The sequence below is a fragment of the Neofelis nebulosa genome, chromosome 12 (assembly GCF_028018385.1).
Source record: "Neofelis nebulosa isolate mNeoNeb1 chromosome 12, mNeoNeb1.pri, whole genome shotgun sequence".
Classification (NCBI taxonomy): domain Eukaryota; kingdom Metazoa; phylum Chordata; class Mammalia; order Carnivora; family Felidae; genus Neofelis; species Neofelis nebulosa.
Genome location: NC_080793.1, coordinates 62,584,517 through 62,611,933, shown reverse-complemented (window position 1 = coordinate 62,611,933; position 27,417 = coordinate 62,584,517). Strand labels below are relative to the sequence as shown.

The 27,417-nt window shown below is 38.9% G+C and overlaps 1 long non-coding RNA gene and 1 pseudogene across 3 annotated transcripts; one reads left to right on the top strand and one right to left on the bottom strand.

Annotated features, from left to right (window-relative positions):
- Nucleotides 1–499: 499 nt before the first annotated feature.
- LOC131491903 (uncharacterized) lies at nt 500–27,294 on the top strand. 3 transcript variants are annotated; one of them, XR_009251718.1, is made up of 5 exons: nt 500–677; nt 6,057–6,148; nt 21,156–21,335; nt 23,687–24,468; nt 24,597–27,294. It is a non-coding gene; the product is annotated as an uncharacterized LOC131491903 (long non-coding RNA). The 3 variants fall into 3 exon arrangements; XR_009251716.1 differs by lacking the exon at nt 23,687–24,468 and having other exon boundaries at nt 522–677; XR_009251717.1 differs by lacking the exons at nt 21,156–21,335; nt 23,687–24,468; nt 24,597–27,294 and adding an exon at nt 20,511–21,149 and having other exon boundaries at nt 528–677.
- Nucleotides 12,561–13,407, bottom strand: LOC131491902 (density-regulated protein-like; annotated as a pseudogene).
- Nucleotides 27,295–27,417: the final 123 nt, after the last annotated feature.

Here is a 27,417-nt window from a genome sequence, read left to right as displayed (position 1 = left end):
GTCACTTCCGTCTAGGAAGTGACGGTGTAACCACGTCGGGCGCAGCGGGGCCTCAAAACCCCTTCTGCGGAAGCCGCGTTCTGACGTCACCACGCAGCCGAATACCCATAAGACCGCAACGAGCCGTATTGCATTGTGGGACACTTGTCCATACCCTGGGGGTTTAGTGCGTCAGTAAGGGGTTCTCCACAGTGACGTATGCACCTGTTCATTCCGCCTGTTCAAAATCTCTCCCCTCTATTAAGAACGGGGGCCGTCCCATCTTAGAGGAACAAGAAAATGCTAGAGGATGGCGCGGGTTTTCGGTGACGCTGAAGGTAACAGAACCTGGCCCAGGGCCTGAAACCTATCAGAGACTCACGTGACTCACTGCTACTCTCCCACTGGTCCCTTTACTGAGGCGTGTGTGTGCGTGTGTGTCATATGACAGACTTCTGGCTCAGCTGTCACGTGACTGCCACGTCGCTTGCGACTTTGGAGACTACTAGCCTCTAGGGGGCGAATGTCTTTACCGCCTCTTTTCCCACTTTGGTTTCCCCGTTAGTAGCGCATGCGCAGCATACGACTGCCACCAGCTTTGTCTCCTGAACACTTCGTTCACCATTTCTTCCTCCGGAGTCGGAAAGGCGCGCTTCTTTGGGTTCTTGAGAAGGTGGTCCGGAAGCTGGCGACCACGGGTAGTTGTTCGCCCTCATCTGCTGAGACTATAGAGGTCGCCCCCACCCCCACCCCAGGGTTGAAGTAAGGGTGCAGTGGGCAGGGCGGCGCAGCTGGGGAATCGGTCCTGCGTTGGGTGTTCTCTCAGAGCCAGAACTCGAGTGGGGAGCGCGCGTGCTAGTGACCCGTGATGCGGCTATGTCGCTGTCATCTTCCCTTTCCATTGGGTTATCCTGGGTGTGAGCCTGCGCCACACGAATGTATTCTCTCACTCAGGAGAACCACAATCCACCCTCTCTTCCACTAATGTAAATCTAAGTTGGCCTGTTTTTGTTTGTTTGTTTGTTTTAGATTTTTAGCTGCCCAGTTCAGGAAACACCTTCTATCTTGTCCGTGATTTCCATCCTAATCTCATGGTGCTAGGACTAATACACAGTTGCCATCTTTAGGTGTTTACCGTTGTATTTGGCATCCCCCATCCTTTCATGGTATTTGACTTGATTTGACATGATAACATTTTTAAAATTTTATTTAATTCCAAGTTAGTTAAAAAATAGTGTAATAATGGTTTCAGGAGTAGAATTTAGTGATTCATTACGCATAACACCTGCTGCTCATCTCAACAATACCCTCCTTAATGCCCATCATGCCCCCACCCCCCTCCCAGCAACCCTCAGATTTTGTATTTAAGAGTCTTATGTTTTGTCTCCCTCTCTGTTTTTATCTTATTTTTCTTGCCTGTATGTTCATTTGTTTTGCTTCTTAAATTCCCATATGAGTGAAATCACATATTTGTCTTTAACTTATTTCACTTAGCATAGTATGTTCTAGTTCCAACCAAGTTGTAGCAAATGGCAAGATTTCATTCATTTTGATCGTAATATTCCATTGTGTACACACACCACACTTTCTACATGCACTCATTCAGTCGTTGGACATTTGGGCTCTTTCCATAATTTGGCTCTTGTTGATAGTGCTGCTATAAACATTGGGATGTATGTGCCCCTCTGAAACAGCATACCTGTATCCTTTGGGTAAATACCTAGTATTACAATTGCTGGCTTGCAGGGTAGCTCTATTTTTAATTATTTGAGGGATTTCCATAGTGTTTTCCAGAGCAGCTGCACCAGTTTGCATTCCCACCAACAGTGCAGAAGTGTCCCCCTTTCTCTTCCTCCTCTCTAGCTTTGGTTGTTTCCTAAGTTGTTAATTTTAGCCATTCTCACAGGTGTGAGATGGTATCTCATGGTTTGGGTTTGTATCACCCTGATGATGAGTGATGTTAAGCATTTTCATGTGTCTGTTAGCCATCTAGATGTCATCTTCGGAAAAGTGTCTGTTCATGTCTTCTACCCATTTCTTCACTGGATTATTTGTTTTGTGGGTGTTGAGTTTGATACATTTCTTTACAGATTTTGGATACTAACCCTTTGTCTGTCATTTGCAAATATCTTCTACCATTCAGTTGGTTGCCTTTTAGTTTTATTGTTTCCTTTGCTGTGCAAAAGCTTTTTATCTGGATGAGGTCCCAATAGCTCATTTTTACTTTTGTTTCCTTTGCCTCCAGAGACATGTCTAGTAAGAAGTTGCCGTGGCCAAGGGCAGAGAGGTTGTTGCCTGTTTTCTCCTCTAGGATTTTGGTGGTTTCTTTACATTTAGGTCTTTCATCCATTTTGAGTTTATTTTTGTGTATGGTGTTAGAAATTGTTCCAGGTTCTTTCTTCCGTAGATTACTGTTTGCTGAAGAGACTGTCATTTTTCCGTTGGCTATTCTTTCCTGCTTTTTGGAAGAGTAGTTGGCCATACATTTCTGTATCCATTTCCGGGTTCTCTATTCTCTATTTTGTTCCATTGATCTATGTCTGTTTTTGTGCCAGTACCATACTGTCTTGATTACAGCTTTGTAATAAGGCTTGAAGTCCAGAATTGTGATGCCTCCAGTTTTGGTTTTGTTTTTCAACATTACTTTGGCTCTTCGAGGTCTTTTCTGGTTCCATACAAGTTTTATAATTGTTTTTTCTAGCTCTGTGAAGAATGATGGTGTTATTTTGATAGGGATTAGCTGAATGTGTAGATTGGTTTGGATAGCATTGGCATTTTAACAATATTTGTTCTTCTAATCCAGAGGCATGGAATGTTTTTCCATTTGTGTCTTCAATTTCTTTCATAAACCTTCTATAGTTTCCAGATACAGATATTTTACCTCTTTGGTTAATTTATTCCTAGGTATTTTATGGTTCTTGGTACAGTTGTAAATGGGATTAATTCCTTGATTTCTCCTTCTGCTGCTTCATTATTGGTGTATAGAAATGGCCACAGATTTCTGTACATTGATTTTATATCCTGCAACTTTGCTAAAATCATGGATCAGTTCTAGCAGAGTCTTTTCAGGTTTTCCACGTAGAGCGTGAAAGTTTGACTTCTTTCATACTGATTTGGATGCCGTTTATTTCTTTTTGTTGTCTGATTGCTGACTCTAGGACTTCCAGTACTATGTTGAGCAACAGTGGTGAGAGTGGACATATCTGTCATATTCCTTTTTTTTAAATATATATATTTTTAATGTTTATTTATTTTTGAGAGAGAGAGAGAGAGAGAATGCAAACGGGGGCTGGGCAGAGAGAGAAGGAGACACAGAATCCAAAGTGGGCTCCAGACTCTGAGCTGGGCCCACTAGGCCCCAATGCAGGGCTCAGACTCATGAACCATGAGATTATGACCTGAGCCGAAGCTGGACACTTGACCACCTGAGCCACCCAGGTGACCCTCCTGTTGTATTCCTGACCTTAGGAGGAAAGCTCTGTTTTTCCCCATTGAGGATGATATTAGCTCTGGGTCTTTCATATATGGCCTTTATGATGTTGAGGTTTGTTCCTTCTATCCCTACTTTGTTGACTTTGTTGAGGGTTTTTATCCAGAAAGGATGCTGTATTTTGTCAAATGCTTTTTCTGCATCTATTGAGAGGATCATGTGGTTATTATCCTTTTACTAATGTTATTTATCACATTGATTGATTTATGGATATTGAACCATTCCTGCAGTCCAGGAATAAACCCCACTTGATCATGGTGAATAATTATTTTAATGTATTATTGGATTCGATTTGCTAGTACCATGTTGAGAATTTTTGCATCTGTCTTTATCAGGGAAATGGTCCATAATTCTCCTTTTTAGTGGGGTCTTTGTCTGGTTTTGGGATCAAGGTAATGCTGGTAATACACAGAATCTGAAGCAGGCTCTGAGCTGTCAGCACAGAGCCCGACATGGGGCTCAAACCCACAAACCGTGAGATCATGACCTGAGCTGAAGTCAGATGCTCAACTGACTGAGTCACCCAGGTGCCCCTAAAAATCCAATCTATCTTTAAGATAAGTTTGGTAAAAGTCTTTTAGTCATATAATTAAAAAATTAAAATGTAGAAAAGTATATAGTGAAAAATCTGTTTCACATCCTTACAGCCTATTTGCTTAATTTCCAATGCACCCCATCCCAAAGACAACTAGTTGGGAGGTTATGGTAGTTTATGCTAGTTGGCTAGACAACTAGTTGGGAGCCAAGGAAATACAAATACACTTATTTTCCTACTTTCTTTTTTTTACACACAAAGAGTAGCCTAATCTACATAATGTTCTGCATCCTACTTTTTTTTCATTTAAAAACATTTTTGAGGGGCGCCTGGGTGGCTCAGTCAGTTGAGTGTCCAGCTTCGGCTCAGGTCATGATCTCACAGTCTGAGTTTCGAGCCCCGTGTTGGGCTCTGTGCTGACAGCCCAGAGCCTGGAGCCTGCTTCAGATTCTGTGTCCCCCTCTCTCTCTGCCCCTCCCCCACTCATGCTCTGTCTCTCTCTGTCTCAGAAATAAATAAACATTAAAAAAAAATTTAAAAAATAAAAAATTTTTGAGATCCATACGCATATACAATGTTATCACTTTTTGTACAGCTGTACAGATTCCATGGTATGGCTATACTATGTGTTTTTTTTTATTTTTTTATTTTTTATAACCAGTCCCCTATTGATAGCCATTTGGGATTGTCTATTATGAACAATGCTGTAATGAAAAAAATTGTTGTTGTGCAAATTTATGATGATACAAATTCCTAAAAGACCATTTCTGTGTTAAAAGTTATATGTATTTGAAATTTTGATAGATAAATGCCACTGCCTTCTGTAAGCATCATACTAATTTAATTTCCACTACCAGTGTGTATATATTTTCCCATAGTCTTATCAACAAAATGTTAGCATACTTATTTCATTTGATGACTTGATAGATTGTCATGATATCACATAATATTTTTAATTTTCATTTCTCTTGGGAAATGAGCATCTTATATTTAAGAGCCATGTATATTTTTTCTTTTCTGGGAACTCAGTGTAAACCCTTGTCAATTTTTCTATTGATTTGTTTTATTCATTAATTTTTAATGTATTTTTAGTTCTTTTTTTTTTTTTTTTTTTAATTTTTTTTTTCAACGTTTTTTATTTATTTTTGAAACAGAGAGAGACAGAGCATGAACGGGGGAGGGGCAGAGAGAGAGGGAGACACAGAATCGGAAACAGGCTCCAGGCTCCGAGCCATCAGCCCAGAGCCTGACGCGGGGCTCGAACTCACAGACTGCGAGATCGTGACCTGGCTGAAGTCGGACGCTTAACCGACTGCGCCACCCAGGCGCCCCTCTTTTTTTTTTTTTTAATTTTTAATGTTTATTTTTGAGAGAAAGAGCACATGCATGGGAGGGGCAGAGAGAGAGGGAGACACAGAATCAGAAGCAGGCTCCAGATTCTGAGCTGTCAGCACTCATGGGGCCTGAACTCATGAATTGGGAGATCATGACCTGAACCAAAGTCAGAGGCTTAAATGACTGAGTGAGTCAGGTATCCAAATATACATCCTGCTTCTTTTTTTTTTTTTTTTTATTTATTTATTTATTTATTTTTGGGACAGAGAGAGACAGAGCATGAACGGGGGAGGGGCAGAGAGAGAGGGAGACACAGAATCGGAAACAGGCTCCAGGCTCCGAGCCATCAGCCCAGAGCCTGACGCGGGGCTCGAACTCACAGACCGCGAGATCGTGACCTGGCTGAAGTCGGACGCTTAACCGACTGCGCCACCCAGGCGCCCCACATCCTGCTTCTTAATAAAAGAACCTGCAGCAGAGATAATGTATTCAATATGATTGGGAAAATTGAAAGGAAAATTTTCTGCCAAGCGTAATTCATTTGCTGTGATGGAGCATATTTCAGTCTGAGCTTCTATCAGCTATGGCAAAAAGGGAAAGGTATTTGGCAAAACGAAACAAATAGAAAACCTTTAGTGGGTTCTAAAAATTCTAAACAAACTATAAAGCTATAAGAGGAATCCATTACCCTGACTCTGTTTTGTTTTTTCCCCCTAGAACAAGACAAATTCATAGGAAAAATGGAAAAGCAAAAGTTCTGATGTTTTGCTTTTGATTTCACCAACTCCAGGTGTTTTCTTTTTAGAAAGGTAAGAAATTTATCTCAGAAACTAACAAATATGCTGTACTTGAAAGATTCATTCTCACTTAGATTGCTGAAAAGCATCTCTAACAATTCAGCTAAAAAAAGAATGCTTACCTGTCTAGTATCTTTTTTTATTTATTTAAATTATTCATTTATTTATTTATTTATTTATTTATTTATTTAAGTAATCTCTACAGCCAAAGTAGAGCTTGAACTCATGACTCTGAGATCGAGAGTTGCATGCTCCTCTGACTGAGCCAGCCAGGCGCCCCCACGTGTCCAGTATTTGATTCAACTGAAAATGGACACCAGAAAATCCCTTTCTTTTTAATAAATTAAATAAAAATAATTTAAAATGAGTACTTTTGAAAGCACTGATACTATAAAAGGTAATACTAAAAAATAAAGGTCCAGAAGAAAACAAAATACTTGGAAACTCACAAGATGGTATAGGGACCATTTGGAACCCCAAGGTCAGTATGAAGATTATTTTAAGCTGAAGACATTTGAGAATCAATACGTGCAGAAAGAAGCCTTCTCAGAGCTTCCCTTATATAACTAAAAGCAGAAACATCTGGGAAGTGAGGCTGCAAGAATTTCCCTGTCAGGGTCAGCCTACCCCAAGGAGAGAAATCAAGAGTAAACCTACTATAAATCCCTTTCCCAGAAGAGTTTTATGGCCATGAAAAGTAAGGAAAACCACTCACAGCAGCATAAACAAACTATCACAAAGTTTCTTTCCAGATTGTTTTTTTAAAAACCCATTTGTTTTTCTTAAGTAAATCTCTTTATTCTTCCCACAAAGTCTGTTTTTCTCTACTAAATTAGGTTAGCCTCTGACTAACTGTTCAATGAGCTAGATTCCTCCTTTATTAACACCATATGCCTATGAATAAACCTTAATTATCAGATCCCCAGTTGCTGAACTTAAAAGGGTGGAGGAAGTTTTTCCTCTCTAACAGTGGTCAAAGGGACAGCAGTTTTTTCAATGAGGAAAAGAAAATGGGGTGGTAGTGCAGGGAACTTCAAATATTTTCCAAAAAGAGGAAATCTAAATGGATCATAAACAAAGCCTTTTAATTTCATAAATATCCAGAAAAGGCAAATTTAAATCACCCTTCTGATTGACAAATACTAAGAATCTGACAGTACCCAGTATTTGGCAAGAATGGTGAACAACAGGAGCATTCAAACACTGCTGGACAGAGTGTAAATAGACACAACAATTTTACAAACAGCTTGACATTTTCTAAAAAATTGAATATACAGATATTCTAGGACCCAGCACTTTCTCTTCCAGCTATACACTCACCCTTGCTACTCAACTGCGGACTATACACCAGAAACCTCAGCATTTCCCAGCAACTTGTTAGAAATGTAAATTTCTGGGCCTTACTATAGATCATATGAATTAAACTCTGCATCTTAACAAGATCTTGAGTGATACATAAGCACCTGTGCCCCAGGATCCATGGACAAGAATGTTCTTGATAGCTACAAACAAATAATCCCTTTATCTATGAACAGGAGAAAGTATGCTATATTCATAAAATATATGAAAACTACATGTTAATGAAAAGGAACAAATTAGAGTTAAATGCAACATGGATAAGTATCACAATGTTGAGAGAAATAAGTAAGACATAAAAAAATACATAGACTATAATTCATATATGTAATCTTCAGTAACAGTTACAACCAAACTGTGCTGTTTATGTATGATAAGGTACATTAAGGTAATGATACTAAAAAGGGGAGAAAGTAAAGCAAGAAAGTGATTCAGGGTGAAATCAGGGTGGAATTTCTCCAGAGGAGAGGGGTGAGTTGTGATCTTGGAGGGAGGGAGGCAGTTGTAGGGTGTTTACAGAACAGGTGTATGTGTTGGATAGTGTCTAAAGTGTTTCTATTTTATAAGTATTTAAATGGTTTATAAGTTCTGTGTAGTTTTCAGTATGTGTGTTATATTTCACATTAGATAAATAAATGCTATAGACTTATTTCCAACGATATCTGGATGGCTGACAATGAGAAAGACAATAAACAGGAAGTAACAGCAAAGTAAATTGGCACTGGATAGACTAGAAAAAGAAAAACCAAGGCCTCCCAGTGTTTGTTCTATTGAAAATAAGGCCTTTTTTTTTTTCTTTTTTTTTCCCAGGTAAGGCAATCTTTATTTTCCATGAGGGATGTTTGGGTATACAGACTCAAAGAGGGGATGTGTTCTAGGGGGAGGGGTAGAAGGAAGCAGGAGAATGGGAGGAGGCTACAGACCATGCCAGGGTGGAGGAGGAGATGGGGATGACAGAGGGTGGGGAGGGGTTGGGGTTGTGTGGCAGGGGTGGTAGTGGTAGATGGACACAGGATATAGCACTTAGAGATCAAAGAGGAGGCCATACCCCAAGCTCTCAGCTTACATGTTTTCCTCCTTCCCCTAGTCCTGCCCCCTGTCCACCTGTTTGCATTTGACCACAGACCCTCACAGGAGTAGCAGTTCAAGAACCCTTTTCTGAGTCAAACATAGAGGGAAATGGTGTCCCATGTTGGAACTATCAGAGGAACATCCCAAAAATTGAGTTAAGGAAGATTTGGCCACTAGGGCACCTAAATAGGAAGTTAGGTAAGGTGAAGAATGCCCAAAAAGAAAACAATCAACCTCGGCTATGCTTTCTGTAGCTTTTATACCTAGATCTGATGTTCATGGAGTGGCCTTGAAGCCTCTCATTATCATGGCCTTGATGGAGATTGGTGAATATATTATTTTAATCTGGAGAAAGTTCCTTTCTGTGTAAAATAGACTATATAAGATAACTAAACTTCAAATTGTTGAAAATAAACCTCACTTGAAAGAAAAAAAAAAACCCAGAAATTCCTAAGAATGTGTCCAAACATTAACAGATGATAACAGGAACAAAGAAATCCTTGGGTTCATGACCACTTCAGAATATGCTTCAGAATACAACTCACTTTTTTTTTTTTTTTTTTTTTTTTTTTACAACTCATTAAGAAGGCTGGGCTTAAAATTGTACTCGGGACTCTAAGAAAGTAGGCATAAGACAGAGGAAGATAAATTTAGGATGGACTTTGAGAAGGAAGTGGCAAAGAAATCTGAAAAATGTTACAAATTTCTGGAAAGATAAAACGTAAGAAATAACTAAAATTTATAAAAATAAAAATGGTCATTAATTGTCTTAGTCCATTCCGGATGCCATAAGAAAATACCACAGACTGGCTAGTTTATAAACAACAGTAATTTATTTCTCACAGTTCTGGAAGTTGGGAAGTCCAAGATCAAGGTGCCAATATGGTCACTTGGTTTACAACTGTGCTTTAGTGCTGTGTCCTCTCTTAGTGGAAGGGGCAAACAAGCTCTCTGGGGTCTCTCTTATAAGATCATTAGTTCTACTCATGAGGGCTCCACCTCATGGATAAGCCCCTCCCAAAGGACCTACCTCCTAATACCACTACACCAGGCATTAGGATTTCAACATAAGAACTTTTGGGGGAAACACGTTAAGACCACAACATCAATGAAGCAAAAGTTGTTAAAGAAACCATCAAATGTGAGCTATTTCAAGAGTAGGGGGCAAGAAATTCAGGTTTTGGAAAATAGAGCAGTTGCCACAGAAAGTAGAGAATTGGGATGAACCAGCCACATTGAGCTGAGTAAAACCTTGAAGGTCATAAGAGGTCTCAAAATGTGGGGCGCCTAGGTGGCTCAGTCGGTTAAGCATCCAACTCCTGATTTTTGACTCAGGTCATGATCTCATGGTTGGTGAGTTTGAGCCCCACGTTGGGCTCTGCGATGACAGCACAGAGCCTGCTTGGGACTCTCTGTCTCCCTCTCTCTTTGCCTCTCCCCTTCTCTCTCTGTCTCTCTCTCTCAAAATAAATAAATAAGCAAACAAACAAACATTAGAAAAAAGATGTCTCCAAAAGGAAAGAACAGATCTGTTGATTACAGAATTGCAAAGAGAATTGGAACAGTTATTTTGAGATGAATTCTGAAACTGAGGACAAAAGTAATGAAAAAACTTTATGTATATACTGAAATAAGCAATAGAGAATCAGGGCCCAAGCTCTATTAGAACATGAAGACAGAAATGCTTCACTAGGCAAGATAAAGTGATACCAGCCACTCACAAATCATAGATTGTAGATGGAAGTTGGAAGACCACAGAAGGAAGTTGAAAGAGTAGTCCTGTTCATTGCGATTATTCCAGGTTTAACTAGAAACAGACCCTAAAGCAGAGTATCAAGAAACTAAAAACAAATGTTATGTACTAGGTTGAATAGTATATCTCCCAAATCCATGTCCACCTGGAACTTGTAAGTGTGACTTTATTTGGAAATAGGGTCTTTACAGATGTAGTCAAGTTAAAATGAGATTATGCTGGATTAGAGCAACTGGTGTCCTAAGAGGGGAATTTGGACACAGATATACACAGAGGGAAGACGGACAGAGATAGGAGTGATGCTGTCATCTGGCAAGAATGCCAAAATTTGCTAGCAACCACCAGAAGCTGGAAGAGTCAAGGAAGGATTCTTCCCTAGAGACTTTAGAGTTGGTGTGACCTTGCTGATGTCTCAATGTTTGACTTACGGCCTCCAGAACTGTGAGAGAATAAATTTCTGTTGTTTTAAGCCACCCAGTCTGTAGTATTTACTATATAGCCCTAGGAAACTAACATACCCTATGATCAGATAGCGGAATGAGAAAGGTCAGGAACAATTAGTTGAAATAAAACAGTAAAAGCAGAGAATTCAATATCTGGAAAATTAATACAAAACAAGAAGATAACATTGCCATTCTGTAACAAAGTCCACTAAATTTTTTTTTTTTTTTTTTTTTTTTAGACAAGGACAATTTTAATCCTCCATTATCCTGCAGTAACAACCACTGCTGGCTTTATATGTATTAAAACTGCATTTGCCAAGAACTGTGAACATTGAGAATCTTTACATAAAGTCACATGGTTGATACAGGTACATAGATACCTTCTAGCACCAACAGAATACATACACAATACATACCAAATGGTCTTGATAGATAAATTTGCTTCATTAGATACTCATATTTAGTAAAATTCACAGTTAATACAGAATTTCATTTTCTTAATTTATCTTTATTACACATTTTTTCTAAGATTTTAAGTATTTAAAAAAACACCACTCATTCATTCAAGGTTGTAATTTGTAGGGCAATAAACAATGGGTTCTAAATTTCTTAAAGGTGTCTATAGCAATTTAAAATACCAGGAGTCTTCTTTTCTTTTCTTTTTTTTTTTTTTTTATTTTTTATTTATTTTTGGGACAGAGAGAGACAGAGCATGAACGGGGGAGGGGCAGAGAGAGGGAGACACAGAGTCGGAAACAGGCTCCAGGCTCCGAGCCATCGGCCCCGAGCCTGACGCGGGGCTCGAACTCACGGACCGCAAGATCGTGACCTGGCTGAAGTCGGACGCTTAACCGACTGCGCCACCCAGGCGCCCCAGGAGTCTTCTTTTCAATTTGTAGCACCTGACTTGAGACCTTTATTAAGTGCAAAGTTTAAGTTCATTTAGTGCATTCATTAAAATTCATTGTCACTGTTTCTCTTATGAGAAAGACATTTCAATTGTTATTTCTCAGACTACCTATATATATAGAGAGAGAGCATGGATGTATATTCTTTCCAATTGGGTAGAATTTTATTTTCAGAATTTATAGCTAGAACAAGAACTCACAGCATCTCTGAATGGCCTTTCACTCAAAACAGTGGTGACAGTAATGTATAAAATGGATTTGGGGTCTTCCTCCCTATTTAACATTACCAAACATGTTTCCAAAGTATTCTTGGAAAATATTTAAAAATATATGAATAATCTACCATATGGTACACCATCATTCTCTAACCATTTCTCAATTGTTCATTTATATCAGTTGCAATTTTTTTATGAGTAACATTGTGGTGAACATCCTCACCCACAGTTTTTAGCAAGAATAATTCTATCTTTAGGATAATGTCAACTAAGTAGCTTACTGGGTCAGACTGCAGATGGTTTTAAGGCTTTAGTATACTTTACCAAATAATCTCCAGAACGTGAACAACTCCTACTAACATTAATTTACTGTGATCACGAAGTGGACTTGGTATCAGTGAAGGAAATTCAACCACAAATCTATTAGATGCCCAAGCATCTCAAAACTATCACACCAAAGAAGCAAGGAGACAATATTAATGATGATTAAGCCAAAATTCAAATTCTTTAAAACATTACTCAGCTTCAAATCATGATTTAATTAAATCATGATTATTTTAAGAAAATTAACTCATTAAATCATGATTATTTTAAGATAATAAACAGAAAAGCTTTGCACAAAAAAATCTGTTTTTCCAAAAATAAAAAGTTAAAAAGAGAAAAAGTCAGTACTAAATGACCAAAAATTTTTATCTGACTAAATTCTATTTCATGCGTAAGCATGACAGTTTCCCCTGTTTTTTAGACTTTGGCAATTAAAAGAACACGCAGCCTTATACAGAACAGTGAAAATGCCAAGGGTGAGAGTAGTCTACAGTTTTACTGTAGGATAAATATATATATTTTTAAAAGGCCTCTCTCCCTTTGGCCATATCTACTCTCAGTTCAAATCATTAAATAGGGACAAATTTTCAAAATCACTTCTTTACTTCTCCAAGATTTTCGATGCTACCATCATTCACCACCTCTGGCCATATTTCCTGAATGACATCAATGATGTCATCTGTAAAGCCTTCCTGAATGATGATTTCATCCTCTCCTGTTACTGAGATACCACAGGAGAATTTTTGAGCAAAAAATCTTTGTACTTCTTTTAGATCAATTTCAAAAGTTGCAGGGCCACATACTCTTGTTACATATTTCTTCTTTGCTCTGGGAATTTTGGCTATCATAACCTTTTGTGGTACAGTCTTCTTTTTTTGCTTTATTTGACCCCTTCCACCTGTCTTCTGCTTTTTCTTCTCTTCTTCCCCTGGTGTGCCTTGACCCTCACTAGTTCCAACTTCTTGTTTGGGTGAATTTTCTATAGTTAAGTTTTGCAAACTCATTTGGAAAATTCTCTAACCACTGTTCACATTTAGCAACATCAGGCATATATTCACAGTACTCTGTTGGTAATGAACAGACTCCACAGTAGAGGACTTAAAGTGGGTAGTCTGCATCTAACTTGGTATTTGCCCAGCTCTCCTTTGCAATCATGCCTACCAGATTCAGAAATATCAGCAGCCATCTCAAAAACCCAGGTGGTCACGCAACCCCTGCTGCCTCCACTCCACCACTACTGCCAGCTCCACTGTAATTTGACCCTTGTCTAGGATACAGAAGGAACTGTTGCTAAAGAGAAAAAAAATCTTCCTAAGGCAGAAATGAATTCAAGTTATCAGAATTAACATCTCACTCACAATGCCTTCTTTAAGAAGCAGTCTGGGGCGCCTGGTGGCTCAGTCGGTTGAGCCACTGACTTAGGCTTAGGTCATGATCTCACGGCTTGTTGGTTGGAGCCCTGCATAAGGATCTGCGCTGATAGCTGGGAGCCTGGAACCTGCTTTGGATTCTGTGTCTCCCTCTCTCTCTGCCCCTCCTTCACTTGCACTCTGTCTCTGTCTCTCTCTCAAAATAAACATAAAAAAAAAAAAAAAAAAAAGCAGACCTAATTTCAGTTCCTGATGTTACCATCCTGTGTGTTACTTTGGGCCTTTTAGTTAATCTTCCTAAAAAACATTCCTCATCTCAAAAAATGAGTAAAAGGTATTAATTACCTAATATGGTGCAGGCTTTGTAAAGCACCCATTATGTAGTAGGGACTCATAGTAGTGCACTTCCTTTTTCCTTACCCTAATATAAGATGATAAAATGCTACTTAATAAGACTTCGGTGCTGTGCTTATAAAATGTACATGCCAGAAAGGGTACCTTACTCTGAAATTTATGCTGCTGTCTTATTTCCCTCATGAGCCTGTGGTGGTGAACTTAACCAAATATATTTTCTAATCTCCCACCCTTAGTGACAGACTGATACATATACCAAATCTTACACTGTAAACACTTGACTTGTTAAAAGAAAAGTAGAGTAGAAAGATTTTTTAAAAAGAACAAGTACAAAGTGAAAAACTTGCTGTTATAATGAACAGAGGTCTTTAGAATTGATTGAGGAAGATTCCTTTCTCCCCCTGCTCTACCCTCTTCATCACCGCAAAGATGAAATCACCTTGTATTGATTCTTTAAAAAGGAAAGTAAAGTATAATGGAGGGACTTTACAAAGTATAAAACAAGGACAGGCTTAGAGGTTAGTTTGTTATTGTTTATTTGTTTTTTATTTAATCTTTTCTCTCCATAATCCTCTACAGATGCTTCATTTTTAAGGTTAGTAACCGCTATCTTGATGGAGGCAAGTTGGAAGGCCCCTGGAAGTAGGATCCCCTGGGTAAGAAAGATTCCATGCTCAAAGAAGACTGGGCTTAGGTTTTGTCAGGAGTGGAGAAAAATGGGTCATTTTACCCAGACGATCTTGTCTAAAAGCTGCCATCTAGTGTTCATTTCTGAGAATACATGCTGACATACTAATCCTGTGGTTCTCTATCCCAAGGACCATTTTTATTGATGTTTTTTATGGTTATGCACAGATTCTGAGACAATTTGGTTACCAAAAGGAACACAATGTTAGAAGGAAATTGTTTTTCAGATATTTTCATCATATACGTATAGTACTGCCAAAATAGGACTTTAGAATAATAACAGTATAATAATATTTCTGAAGGAAATTATCTCATATTGAACTGCTGTAATAGCAATTTAAAAAAAGTAACTCAGGTTATCTTATCCATCCTTCTAGTTAGTAAATGTTGCCTGTAGTTTTTATTGGAGAGAGGGAGAGAAAAACCATTTATTGTATATTTTCAATATGCCAGACTCTAAAAACATTATCTTATATAAGTCTTACAACAATCCTTTGAGTTAAGCATTCTTTTCTTTTAAAAAATATTTTTATTTATTTTTGAGAGAGAGAGAAGAGAACATGAGAGAAGCCAAGAGAAAGGGAGACAGAGAATCTGAAGCAGGCTCTGCGCTGACATCAGAGAGCCCAATGCAGGGCTTGAACTCATGAACCATGAGATCATGACCTGAGCATAAGTCAGATGCTTAATGGCTTGCACCCTTAAGTATTCTTTACTTTTTTCCCCTCATCTTTACTGAAGTGGAATTGACAAAGGAAATTTGAGTATTCCTAACACTATTTTACATATGAGAAATTGTAGTGAAATAATTGACTTAAAAAAAATTTTTTTAATGTTTATTTACTTTAGAGACAGAGACAGACAGAGTGCGAGTGGGGGAGGGGTAGAGAGAGAGGGAGACACAGAATCAGAAGCAGGCTCTGGGCTCTGAATGGTCAGCACAGAGCCCTACATGGGGCTTGAACTCAAAAACTGTGAGATCATGATGAGAGCTGAAGTAAGACCCTTAACCAGCTGAGCCACCCAGGTGCCCCTAATTGACTTTTTATCAAAGAGCAAGTTGACTAAAGAACTCACATCTGTCATACTCATAGTCAGTGCGCATTCATTTATACCACAATACCTAGTAAACTTTTTGAAATTCAGGGGAAGTCTTACAAACCCCTTTTACTGCTTTCATAAATTGTTCAAAGGCCTAAACAACTCTAGAAATCATGGCATTAAAAGGAACCTCTAAAGGGGCTCCTGGGTTGCTCAGTTGGTTAAATGTCTGACTTTGCTTCAGGTCATGATATCATGGCTCATGAGTTCCAGCCCCGTGTAAGTTTCTATGCTGACAGCTCAGAGCCTGGAGCTTGCTTAAGATTCTGTCTCTCTGTCTCTCTGCCCCTCCCCTGCTCGTGTTCTGTCTCCCTTTCTCTCTTTCTCTCTCTCTCTCTCAAAATAAACATTAAAAAAATTTAATAAAAAAAATAAAAAGGAACCTCTAAACTCCCACATTGCTCCGTAGGATTATTTCCTTAAAACAGATTGTAGTTTTGAGACCTGAATCAAAATGTACACAATTCTTTTTTTTCCAATAAAGTTTATTTATTTATTTATTTATTTATTTTGAGAGAGAGAGTGCGAATGAAGGAGAGGCAGAGAGATGGGGAGAGAGAGAAACCCAAGCAGGCTCTGCATTGGTAGCACAGAGCCCGATGCGTGGCTTCAACTAATGAACCATGAAATCATAACCTGAGTCGAAACCAAGAGTTAGACTAAACCACCCAGGAGCCCTGAAAAGTTACAAAATTCTAAGTTAAAAACACTTGGGTGGTTTTATTCTTGAGTTTTGCTAAAGCAAATTCATGAAATGTATGGGTTTTTTTAAAGATATACTTTAATTATAATACATTTGACTGAAATCCCATATTTTATATTATATTTACTTAAACCTTTAGCTATTCTGTATTACTTCAGGAATGCAAGTTCTTGCATGGATCAACCAAATGTGCCATGCCCCCAAATTTCAATTTTTCATTGTGTACAGACTGTACTAATCACAACAGAGAAAACACACAGTTAATTTTTAAAAATTAAAATATTAAATTTCCTAGATTCATTATGTAATGTATTTGATCACCTTTTGAAATGTGATGAGTATTTAACGCTAAATTCCCAATTTGGAACAATTATTTTAGGGAGCCAGTATGATTTATTAATGAATCATTTAGCATAGAAAAGAGGACTCATTGATTGCCAGAGTCCAGCTCCAGCAGGTCCAGGGGTTCCCAAAGGAAGAACCGCGTCGGTGAAAATAAAACTAAAATAAAAAACTAGAAAATAAAAAACTAAAATGAAAAACTAAAACTAAAATAAAAAAACTAAAAATAAATAACTAAAATAAAAAACTAAAATAAAAACAAAAAATAAAAATGGACACAGACAACAGCAGTGTGTTGAACTGGCCGATTTATTGTAGTAAACATGCATTATATATGCTAGTGATTTCCTTGTAACATACATCATCTATGTTTTTCTAACATTACCTAATTTTAAAAATGTTCCTATGTGTAAACAACCTTTAAGAAATAACATGGTGATTTTCCCCTAACTTTCCCGCATACCCTTTGATTATAGATTAATTTCTTACATTATTCCATTATGCATCTGCATTTATCTATAATCTACAAAGCATTCGCTTTGCTGTTCTCGTGAAAGGCCCTCCATTTCTCAACACCTCAAGTGGAACAGTTACAGGGACATGACCTCCTAACCACATGAGGCCAGAAGAACAATGTGTTTGCCTCGGTCCGAGGTGCCAGAAAGGGGCTGAAAAAGCCTTAGAAACCCATGCCCCATACATTCTCAGAGAGACAATGCACCTAGGAACCAGTGAACCATTCTATACCTTAACCAACTAGGTTCAGTCATCATCTGGAATGCCTCCGGGGGGCCAGGTGGGCCTAGGGGTTGAAGTCACTTGTGCCCAGAGATACACTCCTTAGTTGCCGGAGTGGGGTTTTCAAATCCATATGTCTCTTCTTAGTTGGCTGCCTTTGCTGGCAAAGGTATGAGGCTATCCTTCCTGTAAGTAGAGGAGTCTCCATGGGGGATGGCAAGGGCTAAATGTAAGGCCGCACAATTTCTTGCGGAACCTTATTTTCTTCCCTAATGGTTCTTTTCCCAGGGGGCCTGCTGAGGGCAATTCCCCAACAGACAATACCCCAGGTAGTTTTAAGGCCAAATTACCTAAAGGTGGGAGTACAAGAAGCTTCACTGTCTGTGGGCCGCCCTGCAGTCACCAATCCGTCCACAGCCCGGGCCCTGCCACTCAGGCTGGGATAGCTCAGCTTCCAGCAATTGATTTGACATTCATCTTTCTAAAACTTGAGCTGCTTTTCTTAGGCAAGTTTATTTTCCTTCAATCCTGACAACAGTTCAATTAGGTTTGTAATAATTGTGTGAATTTTTAGGCAAACTACTGCAAATACCCCTCATTTTAGGGTGCTCAACACAATAAAATTTTATTGTTCACATCACAGTCTTAACATGGATTGGTGGAGGTTCTGCTCCATGCATTCATTTAAGGAACTAGGCTCCTTCTCTCTAGTACTCTACCACCTTCAAGGCAGGTAGGATTGTCTAAATCCCAGTTTTCCCCCTTTAGGAGTCTGGCTTCAGGGCCATGCTTTTTTATCCATTCCTTCCCTATGGCTTGTTCTTACCAACCCAGAGTTAGATTTCTCTTTTTGAGCCTAAGATGTGCTTTTATTTATTTATAAATTTTTTTAATGTTTATTTTTTTTTTTGAGAGAGAAAGAGCATGAGTGGGGAAGGGGCAGAGAGAGAGGGAGGCACAGAATCTGAAACCTGCTCCAGGCTCTGAGCTGTCAGCAGAGCCTGTCGAGCCCAATGCTGGGCTTGAACTCAGAAACGGCGAGATCATGACTGGGCTGAAGTCGGTAACTTAACCAACTGAGCCACCCAGGTACCCCTAAGATGTGCTTTTATAAAGTTGACTATAAAATAATTTAATTCATAGAATATTAAGCATCGGACACAGTCCTTCACACTGGCAAGTTATCTTTTTGGCTAAATAAATCCACAAATACATTCAGGCAAAATATTCAGAAACAAATTCTTCACATTTCATACATATTTATGAATTGAAACTTCATGATGTTACTTTTGAAAATATATGTATAGACCTATCTGTATATATGTATTTTAATTGACTGGCAAATGGGCAGTTGTTCTTTAGACCTTAAATATAGATGCACACATACATATATTTATTTTTAACTTAAGAAACTGTAACACATTTGTAGCATTATAAACTGTTTTTAGAGGGTAAAATTATTTTATCTGCAAAACAGAGATTACATGTTAAAATGGAGCTTTCACTTACACATATTTAGATTTTAATATTTACTCCTGCAACATTAAGATTCTTTTTTTCCCCCAAAAAGCCAACAAGTTCTGTACTCCCTGGCCTTTAATAATTTCTTTGAATAGTGTGAAATTACCTTATTTTTATATATTTCCAGTTACTGAAAAATTAGGTTTGGGGCAATTAAGGTGTTAAATTCATCAAAACACATCTAGGGGGCCCATTTAACATGAAGAGATGGCTTCCATTGGAGCACAGATCTTTTAGGGAGTAGCTGGGTACTCTGGATGCATCCTTTCTATGGTATGACTTCCTAAGGACTATAGGCTATAGGCTTTTGGTGATAATTCAGGCAATTAGTCCTATATGGAGGCAGTTTGGTAGAAGATTCCTGCATCAACTAGTTCTGGGCATCCCAGAAGGAAACCTGGAAGGTTTAGTCAGTATAGGGTGATTTTAAGTTAATAGCAACATCAGGGAGTTGCTGAGGTTTATTGGGGCATTCATTTTTCCAGTGGCCATGCTTTTACCATGGTTACATTTGGACTACATAGTCCATTGGGGGGAAATGGCCTGTATTTGGTGCTTATCATAGGAACCCAATAAGGAAGTATTTACTTTCAGACCTAAGCAAGAGGGCCCTGTACTTAGTGGCCCACACATACCACAAACACTAAACTTGTAAGGCCTGTAGGAGGCAGGAGAAAGTTCTTTTCCTTCTTCTTCTTCTTCTTCTTCTTCTTCTTCTTCTTCTTCTTCTTCTTCATGGTTTTCCTCTTTTTTTTTTTTTTTGTATTTTTTATTTATTTAATTAATTAATTAATTTATTTTTTTAACGTTTATTTATTTTTGAGACAGAGAGAGACAGAGCATGAATGGGGGAGGGTCAGAGAGAGGGAGACACAGAATCTGAAACAGGCTCCAGCCTCTGAGCTGTCAGCACAGAGCCCGACGCGGGGCTTGAACTCACGGACCACGAGATCATGACCTGAGCCGAAGTCGGCCGCTTAACCGACTGAGCCACCCAGGTGCCCCTTTAATTTATTTTTTAAATTTATATCCAAGTTAGTGTATAGTGCAACAATGATTTCAGGAGTAGATTCCTTAATGCCCCTTACCCATTTAGCCTATCCCCCCTCCCACAACCCCTCCAGCAACCCTCTATTTGTTCTCCATATTTAAGAGTTTCTTATGTTTTGTCCCCATCACTGTTTTTGTGTTATTTTTGCTTCCCTTCCTTTATGTTCACCTGTTTTGTATCTTAAAGTCCTTATATGAGTGAAGTCATCTGATATTTGCCTTTCTCTGACTGACTAATTTCAGTTAGCATAATACCCTCTAGTTCCATCCACATGGTTGCAAATGGCAAGATTTCATTCTTTTTGATTGCCGAGTAATACTCCATTGTGTATATATACCACATCTTTTTTATCCATTCATCCATCGATGGACATTTGGGCTCTTTCTATAGTTTGGATATTGTTGATAGTGAAAGTTCTTTTCCTTCTACCATCATAGGTTCTCTGGCTGAGGCCCTGCAAATTAGACTGATGAAAGACGAACAAGAAAAACAAGTTTGTTAATATGCGAATTGTGTATATATGTGGGAGTACTCAGAGATAAGTAACTCAAAGGGATGACTAGAACTTGGGCTTATATAGCATTAAAAAAGTTTTTTTTAGTAATCTCTACACCCAACTTGGGGCTTAAACTCATGACCCTGAGATCAAGAGTCACACACTCTTACCATCGAGTCAGCCAGGTGCTCCATGGCTTATATAGCATCTTAACAAAAGAGCAATAAATGTTTAGAGAAGTGATAAAACAAAGGAATTGAGTTTCTAGGGCAGCAAATTGCGGGAAGGCAAATATATGGGGAACTAATGGAACATAAAATTAGTAAAATTTGTCATGGAGATTCCACTGGTGTAGTCTCCAAGCTGGTAAGGGTATAGAATTATCTCTAGTCATTAACTTCTGTTCTTTCTGGTTGAGAGAAGATGGGGAATACCTTTATGAGTTTACGTTTTGCTTTTAGGCAAATAGGGGGAGGAAAGAAAGCTTTTTTTTTTTATACTTGATTCTTCTCAGTTGCCTTCAGCTCAAAATAATCCTGATGCCAAAATGATATGTTTTGAAGTGGTGTGTTCTGCTACCCTTCAGGTCCCAGGGAGATTAACACTTCAAGACATCTCTTATCTTGGACATATTCTGATGTCCTCAAAAGAAAATGTGACTGCATCCAAATGCTGTGATGGCTCCCCAGTTGTGCATTGTGACATTGTGCCAACATCAGAGATGGATACTACTGCAGAGTGGAGAGGTTCTGAGAAGCAGAAGCATGTAAGTAGGACATCATAGCAAATTACATTTTTTGCCAGATCCTTTCAGATAGATGAATGCAAGGGATTCTTACATAACAATGACCATTTGCCAGTAGTGTGGCGCATCCATTTCTTGCTTCTCTTCATATTTCAGTGAGTGGTTCCAGAATCACTCATGAATTAGTTTAGCACAGTGTTTGCAAAGCTTTGGAAACATTTATGAATATTAATTTATATTGTATTTAAAGTCTTCTACATGTATGCCAAGACCTGATATACATGAAATATGCTGTTAACATTGTCAACTAGATGAAAAAAATTGGCAACTAGCTGGACATTGAATGCTAAAATCATGTTAGTTTTATTAAAAAAAATTTTTTTTAATGTTTATTTATTTTAGAGAGAGAGAGTGAGAGAGTGGGGAAGGGGCAAGGAGGGTGCGGGGGACAGAGGATCTGAAGCAGGCTTTGTGCTGACAGCAGCAAGCCCAATGCAGGCTTGGACTCACAAACTGGAAGATCATGACCTGAGCTGAAGTCAGAAGGCAGCTATGCTCACCACTATACCACCAACGCTGCACAACCTGAGCTGAAGTCAGAAGCTTAAGCCATTGAACCACCCAGTTGCCCCTTAGTTTTCTTTCCTTCCTCCCTCCCTCCCTCACTTCCTTCCTTCCATCCTTTTTAAATTTTCATAACAGTGTTTAATAAGGGAGTACCTGGCTGGATCAGTCAGTAAAGTGTGTAGCTCTTGATTTTGGGGTTGTGAGTTGAAGCCTCATGTTGGGTATAGAGATTACTTAAAAACCTTAAATATATATATATATATATATATATATATATATATATATATATATATATATATTTACTACGATTTAATTACATTTTATTACTCATTGCTGTTATTACAATCACTCATGTCACCCGACCTCCTAAGTAGTGTTAGAAGTCTGATAAAGTCTGATATTGAAAAAAATAAAATGAAAGAAAGAAAAAGAATGAACGAACCCTGGTAATGTGCTCCTTATAAGGAATATACCCAATTATGTGCTAGTATAGGGAAAATTCAAAGTTTTGTGAGTGTGTAACCATGAGTATCATGCTCCCTTTATCTTCACTGTTCCCTTCAAAACCAAGAAAACATATGGGTGTAGAGACCACATAAGTTTTCAAATAAGCTGAAATTAGAATTTTGTAGCATTGAAATGGAGTCTTTTCACCAAAGTACAATATAACTTGAAATAGGAAACAGCAATTGGACTCTGCCCAAATCTGTTGACTAGCATTAAGATTGGGCTAATCTTTCTTAGGTGGGAACACTACAGAAGAAAGTCCCACAGGGACTGGCAGTTGAGACACTGTCAAGCAGTTATGAAAATTCATTTTACCTTTGCTGAACATTTGTAGGTTGAGCCAGCTGCCTCTGACAGCACAAAAGTTCTAAATTTGACACCTTGAAAGGCTGGTGTCGAAGTGCAAAACCAAAGGCTGCAACAACCTGACTTTGATACAGTGAATGGAACCAGAGTGCACCTGCACTTAAATTCTTTCAATTTCAGCCCACAGTGGGCTCTAAACATTCCTGATAATGTTCCTGTTCAGGTTCCCTTTTTGAAGGCTCCATTTGTGGGGATAGAACATGCTCCATACAGGTGCTTCCAGCAGATGGCTCTTGCCCTCCCCTAAACTTACAGCACAGCCATTGCTTAAGTGCCCCCTTGAAAAAGGTCCAAAGAAAGATATGTAAGCCCATCTATGACATTACCACTTCACAGAGGCTGCAGAGACCCCAGGCCTGAGGGAGACTCACCACATGACATGATCTCTCCATTCCAGAGCTCCAAGGCTGATGAGACCTGCAGCTGGTGGGTGGGAACTCACACCTCTAAGGTCACTGCTCTGGAAGGCCCTATGCTTTGGTGTGGGAATTTATTACTAAGTGGGGTGCATTGACTCCAGCTGGTTCCCACCCTACAGGAATCCCACAGGGGACTAGGTATCATTTCCAACTTGTATTTTCCAGCTGTGTGATGACCGGTCAGTCTAACAAGGAAGTAGGATGCTTCAGTGTCTGTGGCTTTAGTTCAGGTGCTGTGTGGAAGAAGCCTAGAGAACTTAGGTCAGACAAACAGTTGACCAAAGTGATGTAGGGCCTGGCCTAATGGTGCTCACTTTCACCAGTAGATGCAAGCTCGTGTGAAGCACCTCAAACCTAGCAGGTCACGTGAGGCCCTAAGAAGCAGGACCATTGGCATCCAGGTCTTTCTGTCTACATGTAGGCAATCTGCTGCCACCTTGGTGGAAAAATTTCTCAAGTGGTACCCTTAGTACTGTACTGTGCCACCTTTCTTCTGCTACTTTCTCTTCCAAGGTCCTGGAGGAGTAACTGTCTTTCCCAGCACACAGTGTTGGTGGAGGGTCTGGAACCAGGCAGCTAAGAGGTATGGAGACCACTGGAACACAGACAGTTCCTCTTAGGTTTGCTGTGATATGCCCATTGTCACCTTGAGTGAGCTGCAGACACTGACATCTTACCCAGCCCTGTTGGACTTTTGCTGTCTCAGCTTGCAGCTCTCTGGAGGACCAGAGTTGGTAGTCCTGACCAATTGAATATTGGTGCATGCAGATGTCACTAGATGCCAGACCCAGCCCTGTCCTTCGCCCCATGGGCCTCTCTTTTTCTGAAACCACCATCCCCAGAGAGTTAGTTCTCCTGGGATATTCCCCAGACCCTTTGGCCAGCTTTTCCACCTTTCCCTTCTGGGGTCAATACTTTACAGTGTCTACAACCAAAATATCTCCCCACCAGGAGAACTTTCACCATCAACTGGTCATTTAGAACCCTTCTTCATCTGTGGACATCCATGGGCCTTATTCCACTTCATCTTTCTGGTAGGCTGTCTTGGTCTTAAGATAGTACATGTCTCCAACCTGTATAAATGGATCATCCCTTTGGCCCTGAAGACTATTAAACTGACCCCCATTTGTTTTTTTAGACCTAAGCCCTTCAGCTCAGATTGTCCTTTCCTCAAGGTCCTTGATTACCAACCCATCATAGGACTGGAGTAACTAACCGACCTTTCCCTTTTCAAGGTAGAAGTTTCTTTACATTCTTTCCTCAGGCTACTTTGTTAAAGCACATTTCAAAATAAGGTATACATTTTCCTTTGATGTTTAGTTTTAGCAGTTTTATCAAACAGTATTTTTCTCTTGGAGCTGCCCTGGTATTATGCATTTCTGAACCAAACAACTCATATCTGATTGTTCTATCAAAAAAATAGGTTTGACATTAGCTGCAATGGAACACCACCTCAAAGCCTGTCCTCTTTGAACTCTCCTGCTTGGGCCTCAGCTGCTGCAGCAAGGAAGCCTAGATAAGGCCATATGGAGGAGAACTGAAACCTTTGGGCAACAGCCCCAGCTGAACTTCCAGTTGGCATCTGCCACCAGCTGTCAGCTTTGGGAGTGAGGTCGTTTGGACCTTTCTTCTGCACATCACAGAATGGGAGTCCTTTTCCAGATGTACTCCATGTGTGAGGTTTGGAAAAAACACATATTAGTTGATAATATTGCAGTGTGATGGAAAAAGAATGGCAAATAAGATCTAGCAGAGAAGAATGCCAATAGGATCCCTGTGAGGTGGGCATTCCAGACAGCAAGAGGGATGGATGTTCCAAGAGTGGGCAAGCTTGAGGAGAGCAAAAAAGACACCTATTATGATGAAGTCATAGGTATTGAGCTGGAAATAAATAAGGACAGGTGGCTAGGTCCAAAGACTAAATAGAGATTTCTTGTGGCAGAAAGATGAATACCCAATACTTGTTAGAGGTGATTGGTTTAGAAAGGGTTTTACCTTATCCAGATACTTGAAGAACCATTTATATAAGAGGCAAAGAAAAGAATGCCTAACAACACTATTACTAAATTATACTTGAATTTAAAAACAAAGCCTCTTTCATTCTTAAAAGTACCCATTTCAAAAGTTTACATTGCCCACCAAACAGTCTTTATTTTTTTATTAAAGTTTATTTTATTTATTTATTTTGAGAGAGAGAGCACGGGAGAGGCAGAGAGAGATGGAGAGTGGGAATCCCAAGCAGGCTCCACACTGTCAGTGCAGAACCTGATGCAGGGCTCAAACTTACAAACCGAGATCATGACCTGAACCAAAATCAAAAGCCAGACACTTAACTGACTGAGGTACCCCTCAGTAGCAGCAGTTTTTAAAGGATAATTTGGACCATGCTCAAATAGAGCTCTGCAAATTTCTTATTGCACTTTTCTTTACTTGAGAGAGAAACTGTTTGCACAAACATGAAACAAACCTAAAACCTGGACCTTCACAGAGCTTTCACTCACCCAAATAAATGCATTTATTTGTTATTCTTAGCACTTAACCTAATAATACCCCCTGGGTTATATACAACATTCTTCTGAATATCTACAATGTAGCAGTTATTTCTGAACATTTACTCCTGGAAATTCACAGGATGAACAAGTTTGCATGCCGTAGGATTTCTGAAAACCATCTTGGCAAAAATAAAATAAAAATAAGTGAGGTAGGGCACCCAGGTGGTTCAGGCAGTTAAGCGTCGGACTCTTGGTTTTGGCTCAGGTTATATTCTCATGGTTTGTGAGTTCAAGCCCCACATTAGGCTCTGCACTGATAGTCTGGAGCCTGCTTGGGATCCTCTCTCTCCCTTTCTCTCTACCCCTTCCCTGCTTGTTCTCTCCTTCTCTCTCAAAAAAAAAAACTTAAAAAGTGAGGTAATCATTTCACAGTATATACATATGTCAAATCATTATGTTGTACATCTTAAAGGAATACAGTGTTCTATGTTGATTATATCTCAGTAAAACTGGGGGAAAATGAATGAGGGCTTTGGAATAAAATTGGAACGTAATTTTACTAGCTAAGTATTTAGTCTGTCTTGGCTTAACTACGGTGAAAGTATTCTAATATTAACCTCAATGAATCCTATTCCAAGAATATGGTAGTTAATGGTAAATAGGGCTGGAAGGAAGTTCCTCATAGGTGGAGATTTTTACGAAACCAATTAGAGTCTCAAAGTTCTATTTTTCTAGAAACATCAAAAACTATCAGGATGTGCTGAATTTTGATAGTGACTCTTGAAGATGTTTAGAAATGAAATGCACTGGTTCTTTAGTTGTATGTATATTATGGTGGATTTAATGAAAAGAATCTTCTCAGATCAAAAGCATATTTTCCTCAAATCTATCTTAGTTCCTTAACTACCTTGACATCCCAATTAAGAGCAGGGAGAAAATCAAGGAGAAGACACAGGGAAAATAAAAACTAATACAAAAGGAATACAGTGATGTTTTACATTTGTATCCCAGCATTCTTCGTTTGCCCTCATTTTTTGCTGACAATAATAAAATCTGAAGCATGCAGTCTCACATAGTGAGTAGCTCAGTCACTGTAACCTATTATGGTAATACCTGCTCATAATTCATCAGGGGACCACAAGAAATACAGAACTACATGCTCACAAAAACAGCAGCTAGCCTTTAAAAAAGAAGCAAAAAAAAACCAAAAACAAAAACAAAAAAAGGAAAGGAAACAAAATGTATGGGGTCATTTCTTCTCCAGAGAATAAAAAAAGACTAAAATATATCAACTGATGGCAGAATATGAGAATTCATTACTCTTCTGTAAAATTTACAAAAATATTTGCATGCTAAAACCTATCAGAGTTTATTAACAAGCTGTCACTTATTGAGCACCTACTAGATACAGAGAGAGCACTTTTACATGTCAGTTGGGGTTACCATTCACAGTTCTAAGCCAGAGTAGTAGGGACTGTGGTCATAGGCATACTTGTATGTATGTAACATAACTGTTACAACAACTCCTTTGGAAATAATACAAAACCCAATGCAAACTGGCTTAAGAAAAAGAATTTATTGGGTTACACAATGCAAAATTATTTTCAATAAAAAATAGTTTTGATTTTTTTTCCTTTTTTCTTAATGTTTGTTTATTTGTTTAGAGCGTGCACAAGGAGCAAAGGGGCAGAGAGAAGGAGAGACAATCCTGCACAAGTGGGGAAGGGGCAGAGGAGACAGAATCCCAAGCAG